This window comes from Triturus cristatus, chromosome 6 (assembly GCF_964204655.1).
Source record: "Triturus cristatus chromosome 6, aTriCri1.1, whole genome shotgun sequence".
In the NCBI taxonomy this organism is placed as follows: Eukaryota; Metazoa; Chordata; class Amphibia; order Caudata; family Salamandridae; genus Triturus; species Triturus cristatus.
Window position 1 is genome coordinate 1449079713 of NC_140589.1, and position 7407 is coordinate 1449087119.

Sequence of the window (7407 nt, forward strand, 5' to 3'; positions counted from 1 at the left end):
CAGGATCCTTCCTAGTATATTTCCTCCATAACGTGCTGTACATTATGGAAGAAAGACCATGCTTCACGTACATATCCCTATTAGGAGTCCCCTCTGGGGGAGCTGGAGCAGATTCCTCGAGGTTCAACCGGTTCCCAAGACAGCAGCACCACTTACGAAGTGCGCTAAAAGCAGGCATGCTAGGAATAATGCAAAATATGCAGTATTATCAAGAAAAATGGCACTTAATCGTTGCGCCGTTCAAAGTTTACACAGCTCCGGAGAAATTTCTCCACATTACCTGCCTATATGTGTTGCAACGCATATATTTTCACAAAGACAAATTCAAAATATGACTAGTCACCATCAATCAGACTCAAATAGCCAGACCAGGCTTCAAAACTCGGAGCAAGTACCGTACAACGGTTCTTACCAATCAAGAGTCCAGGTTCCAACTGCCAAGCTCCACAATCGCCCAAACGGCTCTCACGGCAGAACCGACAGAAGAGGTCTCAGTCGATGACCGGCGCCACCCAGATGGTCAGCTCGGAAGGGAAGGAAGAAAAACCTCGGGATGCCAAGGCTAAGACGCCGCTGGCAGTGATCACGTCCCCGGCCAAACTCCTCACCTTCGTCGCGACCAGTCCTTCGGGCATCCGAGTCGCCGATGAGCCCCACGTGACGGGCGCCAATTGATGAATACAAGCCCCAGCTAGGCCCGCAAGAGACAAGGGTTCGCTCTTCTGTAACGAAATCTATAAGGAAGTTGGCACGGAAACTGCAAAGTACAAAAACAACGTTTATTAACCCTTAAGGGTGGTCCTACAATCCACACAACACTCTTCAGTATTGCAAGGAGTAGCACAAAGAACTTGCGTACATTGTCCCCTTTTATACACAACAGAGGGGCTCATGAGTGGGTGGATACCACAGAGTTGAAGAACATTACCATTTAGGGTCATTCTCGATACCAAATCAATACATGGGCGGAGCTAACACACTCCTTGGGCCCGCGAAAACACATGGTCAAGCAAAGCTAATTATAACAGATGTGGTCAAGTCTGGGCATGCGCCAGACGGACAAGAGGGAGCTATTTATAACTGTTGCTAGGCAGATTACAAGAGCAACTAACACAGAGGTCGGACTCTCCTCGTGGTGAACACGTGGCAGCATGTCAATACAAAATGGAGTCCGGACTTCGGCCAACATAATGAGGAAAACACGATAAAAGGGAAACACTAATGTCTTCAGTAAATGCTTAATCACATTCTGCCTTAATTTACAACAGAACTATGCGGAGCACCACTCCGCATACTCTGCCCAGGGTTAGTTTATAGAGTGAGCCATGAAGCTGATGTGATATGTGGATTCTTCAATGTTTTCTGTTGATTTGTGATGGTCAGTTGTGGAAACGCAGTTGCAATAACCCTTGTTACATGTAATTTCAGATACATCCAGGGCAAGCAGAGGAGTTGGGGCTAACGTCGGTGGGGACAGAGCTGGTCACGGTGGTTCCGGACTTGAGACGTCAGACATGGAGGGACCCAGCAACCAGGAGGGTGTATGGCTTGCCACGGAAGACAGCAGCACAAGCTTGTCATCCGAGTTATCCTCTGGGTGCACTCCAAAGTGGTGGGGACCCCACAGGATCATTACCACCTTCATCCTTGTCCGCCACCCCCAGTTCCATCAGCACCCTCTCTGTTGTTCCCCAACAAGTTAGCCAACTCCGCTCCCCTAAGACTGTGTAGCCATTTCCTTCACTCCATGCACCTCAGCCCCTTCCCCTATTTCCCAAGCTGCCCTGAATGAGGAGGCTATTGATCTCCTGAGGACCATCTCTGTGGATAAGACTGCAGTCTAGAGCAGGGGTCTCTAACTTTTTCTGCAGTGAGAACTACTTCTGATCAGTGAAAATCAGTGTGAACTACTGAAGGCCAAGCCACTTGTGCAATGTTACCAGACTCCCCGCGCCCAGTTTCATTGAATTTAAGGCTAATGTCCGTAGAGCCAAAGACTATGGTTTGAACAAAATACTTTGACCAGGGGCACTATGACAGCGTGCCATGTGTGTCAGTGAGAGCACGGTCTTTGAGGATGTATGAATATGTGTGTATGAATGGGATATATGTGTATCAGTGAATGAGAGCCTGTGTCTATGTACTTGTGACACAGGAGATACCATTTGCCTAATGGGGCATTGTTACATGTATAACACAAACATGCAACCATTATATTTAATAGGAGAACTTTAAAGTGTTCTGCAAAAAATGTTCATAATATGGAACATTTTTGCCCTGTAAATTCCTCCCACTTAAAAAATGGCTGCATTTTTCAGTAATAAGTTTGACATTGTGTCTACCAGCCACTGTCAGCAAGATGCCTGCTGTGTTTAAATGCAACACAGTGAAATGGGAGAAAAATAAACTGAAGAGTTTACTTTGTTTATATGGATTCCATAAAAATCATCATTTAAATTTTCTCCCATTTCAAAGTATTGCATTTAAAAACAGCAGGCATCTTGCACCCAGTGGCCTGTAGACACCGTGCCATGTGTATAACAGAAAAATAGAGTCATTTGTTGAAATAAGAGAAATTTAAAGTTTGTAGATCTTTATAGCGTATCGAGTTGCTGTCTATGGGCATGAGGAGATTAAGTGATTTACCCAGAATCACAGGATTCTGTGTCGACACCGAGACTCGAAACTGGATCCCCAGGTCCGAGTCAGTAGCTCTGGCCACTGTGCCACATCCTCTCCTTCATCAAAATGTGGATTAATTTTCAGATAGATACAATATAATTGAAATGCAAAACTTTTGTGACAGAAGTGCAGGCTGAAGAGTCATGCATCAATCTATTTGATGTCACATGAGAGAGCATTTGCCTTTCAGTTTGTCTTTCTTCTTCGGTTGCTTGGATTTCCTGCCATCTATCAGCAGGCTGTAGGCCTGCCTCTTCTCAAGGTTCAAAAGTTCTTGGATGAGCTCCTGGACATTGCAGTTCTTTTTTGACGAGGTCTCCATGAATGACCACTTCCGTTTGGTGACAAGGGCCTCCCCAACGCTAGCCTCAACCACCCTCTGGGGGTCGTCATATTTCTTGCCCACCAGCATGTTGGGAATATTCTGCATGTCCCCCTTGATCTGGCAAATCTGCTTGTATATGGGCTACAGCTCCTCCATGGACTGCTTGCTGTTGATGGAGTAGACCAGGATGAAGGCATGGGCTTTGGAGATAGACAGCCTCTGTATGGCTGGGAACTGGTGGCTCCCCCTTGTATCTGTGATCTGAAGTGTGCAGATGTTTTTATCACAGCTTATTACATGCCTGTGTGTATCTTCCATTGTGGGGTTGTACGTCTCCCTAAAAGTTACCCTCACAAAGCGAAGTACCAGTGAGCTTTTGCCAACTCCAGCAGCTCCAAAGACCCCCACCCAATAAGCATTGCTCTTCTCTGGCATGATGCAAGCTTAAAACTTGCTTCCAGATGATGAAAATAGTGATGAATAAAGAATCCTCAAATTCACTTTCCCAGAAACGCAGACTACCTCAGTTCAACGTGGGCAAAGGACTCGTCCCTCTCTCCAGACACCTCTGGTCGCACTCGTCTGCTCTCCGAAAAGTAGCTACTCGGCTAACATCAAGGCTCGCAAGTGAAGAAAATATTAAGACAAGATTGACTTAATTGAAAGTGGAGAAAAACATTGACTCAATGTTTCATAGAAATATTGTTATCCACTTTACATTTCTGTCATTCGAAACAAATATGGCACAATGTCTACTGGCCACTGTGAGCAAGAGGCCTTATGTTCGTAAATGCAACACTTTGGAATGGGATAAAATTAAAATGAAGAGTTAACTTAATCATTATGTTATCTCCTCATTTTAAATTTCTCTCATTGAAATCATTTGGAAAAATTATTTTGTTCTCATGCTCCAATATTCAGTTGACAAGGACTGTTATTTAAGATTTAAATAACTCAGTGCTTCAGTTCTTCACCTCTATTCCCTGGGTCATAAATCTGCCTCTAGCACTGCTCATTGTCAGGCCCCGCTATCTGCAGTCTGAAGATAATACTGTAAAATAAACACAGCTTTCCCTTAACACTAAAAAGAAAATATAGCCCTGTGCTTGCTCAATACTGTGAACTACTCCAAAAGTGTCTGTGAGCTACTGGTAGCTCACGGTCCACTGATCACATGGTCTAGAGCAATACCTATTCTGCAGAGAGTGTTTCCATTGTGGCCATAGAATGATTCTCACACTCCTCCTTTGTGATCTCATTTATTGCCCTTTCATGTGGGTGATGTGTGAGAGTCCAAAACCAAGTTGTAGCAGAGAAGGTGGGTTTCAGTTTAGTGGCACATCCATATAGATGTATAGTTGAGATCATAACAACACGTATGATGTGTGCAAAGTGAGGGTTTTAGGGAAATTGGTAGGTGTGATATTGATGAGGCGGTGCTGTTGTGTAACACAATTTAATGAACACATCACTATCACTGAATATGAGTTTAATGTGCATGTGCTGTACAATTGATTTGGGGAAGACGGGCATCATACAGATGTATTTGGGTAATACAGTGCCCCAGTAAATATGTTTGATCCTGCCACCCTAAAACCCTAGCCTGGTCCATGGCAGAACATCATTTTGTGGAGGAGTATTTGGACACAGGTTGTAGTATGACTTCCCGCTGGTTGCGTCTGCAGCAAAGTGGGTTTTGGATGTGATTGAGCAGGTACAGCAGCAGCAGGATGTGTACGATCGGCTCCATGGCGGCACAGAATGTGTAGAGGTGAGTAGATGTGAGAGTCGCCCTTATATGCCTCCCTTTCCACCTGCTCAGATGCAGTGGTTGGACTGCAAAGTTCACGCCGGTTGTTAAGTAACTCATAATTGGGCTAGTGGTTTCACAGACAGTCTGAGCCTCCAACAGACTCATGGGCCTATTCTGCGGCCGCCGCGCTCGGATTTGGCTGGTGGTGTCAGTGGGATCACAGCGGTGTTTTGTTCATGTAACCACATGTCTCATAATATGGTGGCTGGACCTCCGAGGTCGCGGCGGTCAGACCGTCACCACGGCACAGCAGTTCCCGTACCGCCAAACTTGTAATCAGACCCTAAGTGTCTAATCTGCAAGAAAACCCACACATCTTATAAAACAATTTAAGAGCATACAATTATTCAGTGCAACTATTCAGCACACATATAAGTGATTGGAATAGGCAGCTAATTCTTAGGTATTGAACTCCACACTGCACAGAATTAACAGAAGAATCTGCTTCCTGTACCCAGGAAAACGTATGCATCAATGACCATTAAAGTATTCATTCCACCATGAATGACAGAGACATTGGAGGGACTATAGAGAAGGGGTAGTGCTTGTACTAAATGGTTAATGCAATAAGTTGCACAATTATTGAGCTGTTTATTTCCTTAATAATTAATATGCAAGGTCGATGCACAATGAATCTACTTTGCCATGTTTATATTTTACTACATGATATTGTTTAGTTATTTAGCAAATTGTGGTCCGTTCTTAATTTTACGCAGTGAGCCATGCAGTTCAAGTATGTTCATAAGAGTACAAAATGCAACCAAACTTGAAATGTGAAAGGTATATTTAAATGGAAGTGACACCTCGTCTCTGTAAAATTATTTCATGTATCATATTACATCTATGCTGTAAGCGGATGTGTAGAATGAATCTGCAAGTTGAGCTGTATATTTATGAAGACTTCGGACATAGTGGCCCCGTGGACAGTATCTCTAAATTCTAATGATCTATTACTCAAAGCAATTACAAGATATTAATTAACTCGGTGCACTAATCATTGCAGGGATGTCCTTCATTGCATATTAATCATTCCCAAAACTATTAATTCAAAGGAAATTGAGAAAGTGACATAAACAAACACATTCATTTTAGCGCTTTGGTGCTTCCTTTAGTGAGAAGTTCCAGCTAGGAGAGATTTATCTGGATGGCTTCTGGGTTAAATAATTAATTTTTTGTGGAGCTCATTAGTCTCATGGGTAGTAATAATAATCTATACGTGTCATCATATTTGTTTTTCTTGATAAATAAATAAAAATATTAGACATTAAGTGTAACTTTTAGCTAAGTCTTTCTTCACTTATTTCATATCACAGCTTAACAGTCACATGAATTTCTATCAAGCTTGTGACAAAATATTAGAAGATTTAATGTTGTTAATATTGAAAAAAGTGAGTGCCAATATGAATAATGAGATAGTAATGTATAAAAATGAAACCGCATCATTAGTGATGAATTTGCCCTTTGTGAAATCCACGCCAATCCCGACGCAGAAATACGCAACTAGGCAGGCCCTGAGACCCAGGCCCGAGGTCACTGATTGACAGATCACAGGTGGGGTGGCACGTAGACAGCAGACAAATGCACAAACAGGAATCCCTGAGATCGATTCCACAGATAGGTGGAGTGATACCACAATGGCCCAGGGGGATTGGCTTCAATAAAGCACAGATGGCTGGAGGGGTGATCGCGTTCTCAAAACACCATAAAGTCGGATGCCATATGAAGTTAGGAACATTTATTCAATCAAAACACAGCAAATACAGTACATGCAGTGATCATGAGAAACATTTGGACACGCTGTTCACTGGCCGCATTGTGTCCACGCAAGGTCGAGGCCCACCTGGATTCCTCATCCAATACCTTCATTTATGACTCAAAAGACAGAGGTACATGTTCCTTACCAAATAAGGATCACTGGAACCATTTATTGCATTCAAGGAACTTTAAGAAAATCTATAATAGACCGATTGTAAATTGAGACAGTCCTCAGACAATATGCCTGTGATTGCGAGCGGACACATTTTTTAATTAAACGAACTGTTCCTGTTTTGCCAAACGCCTCTTGTTTTTTCAAGGTATTTCATGTTCAAGTAACATTGTAGTGAGCCACCATCAGAGCTGATTGTTACCTCAAACCTGACTGCAACCAAAGGAAGGGGACCTCACCCAGAAGGATTCACATTTGCACAGCAAGAAAGGTGAGCCGACACCGCAATTGATTGGAAGTTCGCAGAGCAGAGGTCCGTCGTGAAACAGCCGTCACAGAGGGTAAGAGTCTACATCAGATCCTTAGCAAATCATGTGGCATATGGCAAACTAGGGAGAAGCATAAAAAGATAACCTGAGCATCCTGCTACTGACAGAAATATGGCATGTCACCCATTTTATATGTCCTAGCTGAGTAGGTGCAAGTCGGCCTCGGAGACGAACCTGCAGAACTCACCCTTTTTCGATAGTCAACCTCAATCTTATTTTTTTGTCTAAAAGGGGTTCTCAGTGACAACAGTTTCCCAACACCATTGGTATCTGAAAGAAGTGAAAAATGTTGGATTGCTGAAACAATTCAACCACTCACCCCAGTCAAGAG

General features: G+C 43.4%; 1 pseudogene; it reads right to left on the reverse strand.

Annotated features, from left to right (window-relative positions):
• Positions 1-2845: 2845 nt before the first annotated feature.
• On the reverse strand, positions 2846-3442 carry LOC146821525 (GTP-binding protein Di-Ras2-like; annotated as a pseudogene).
• Between the last annotated feature and the right edge of the window lie 3965 nt (positions 3443-7407).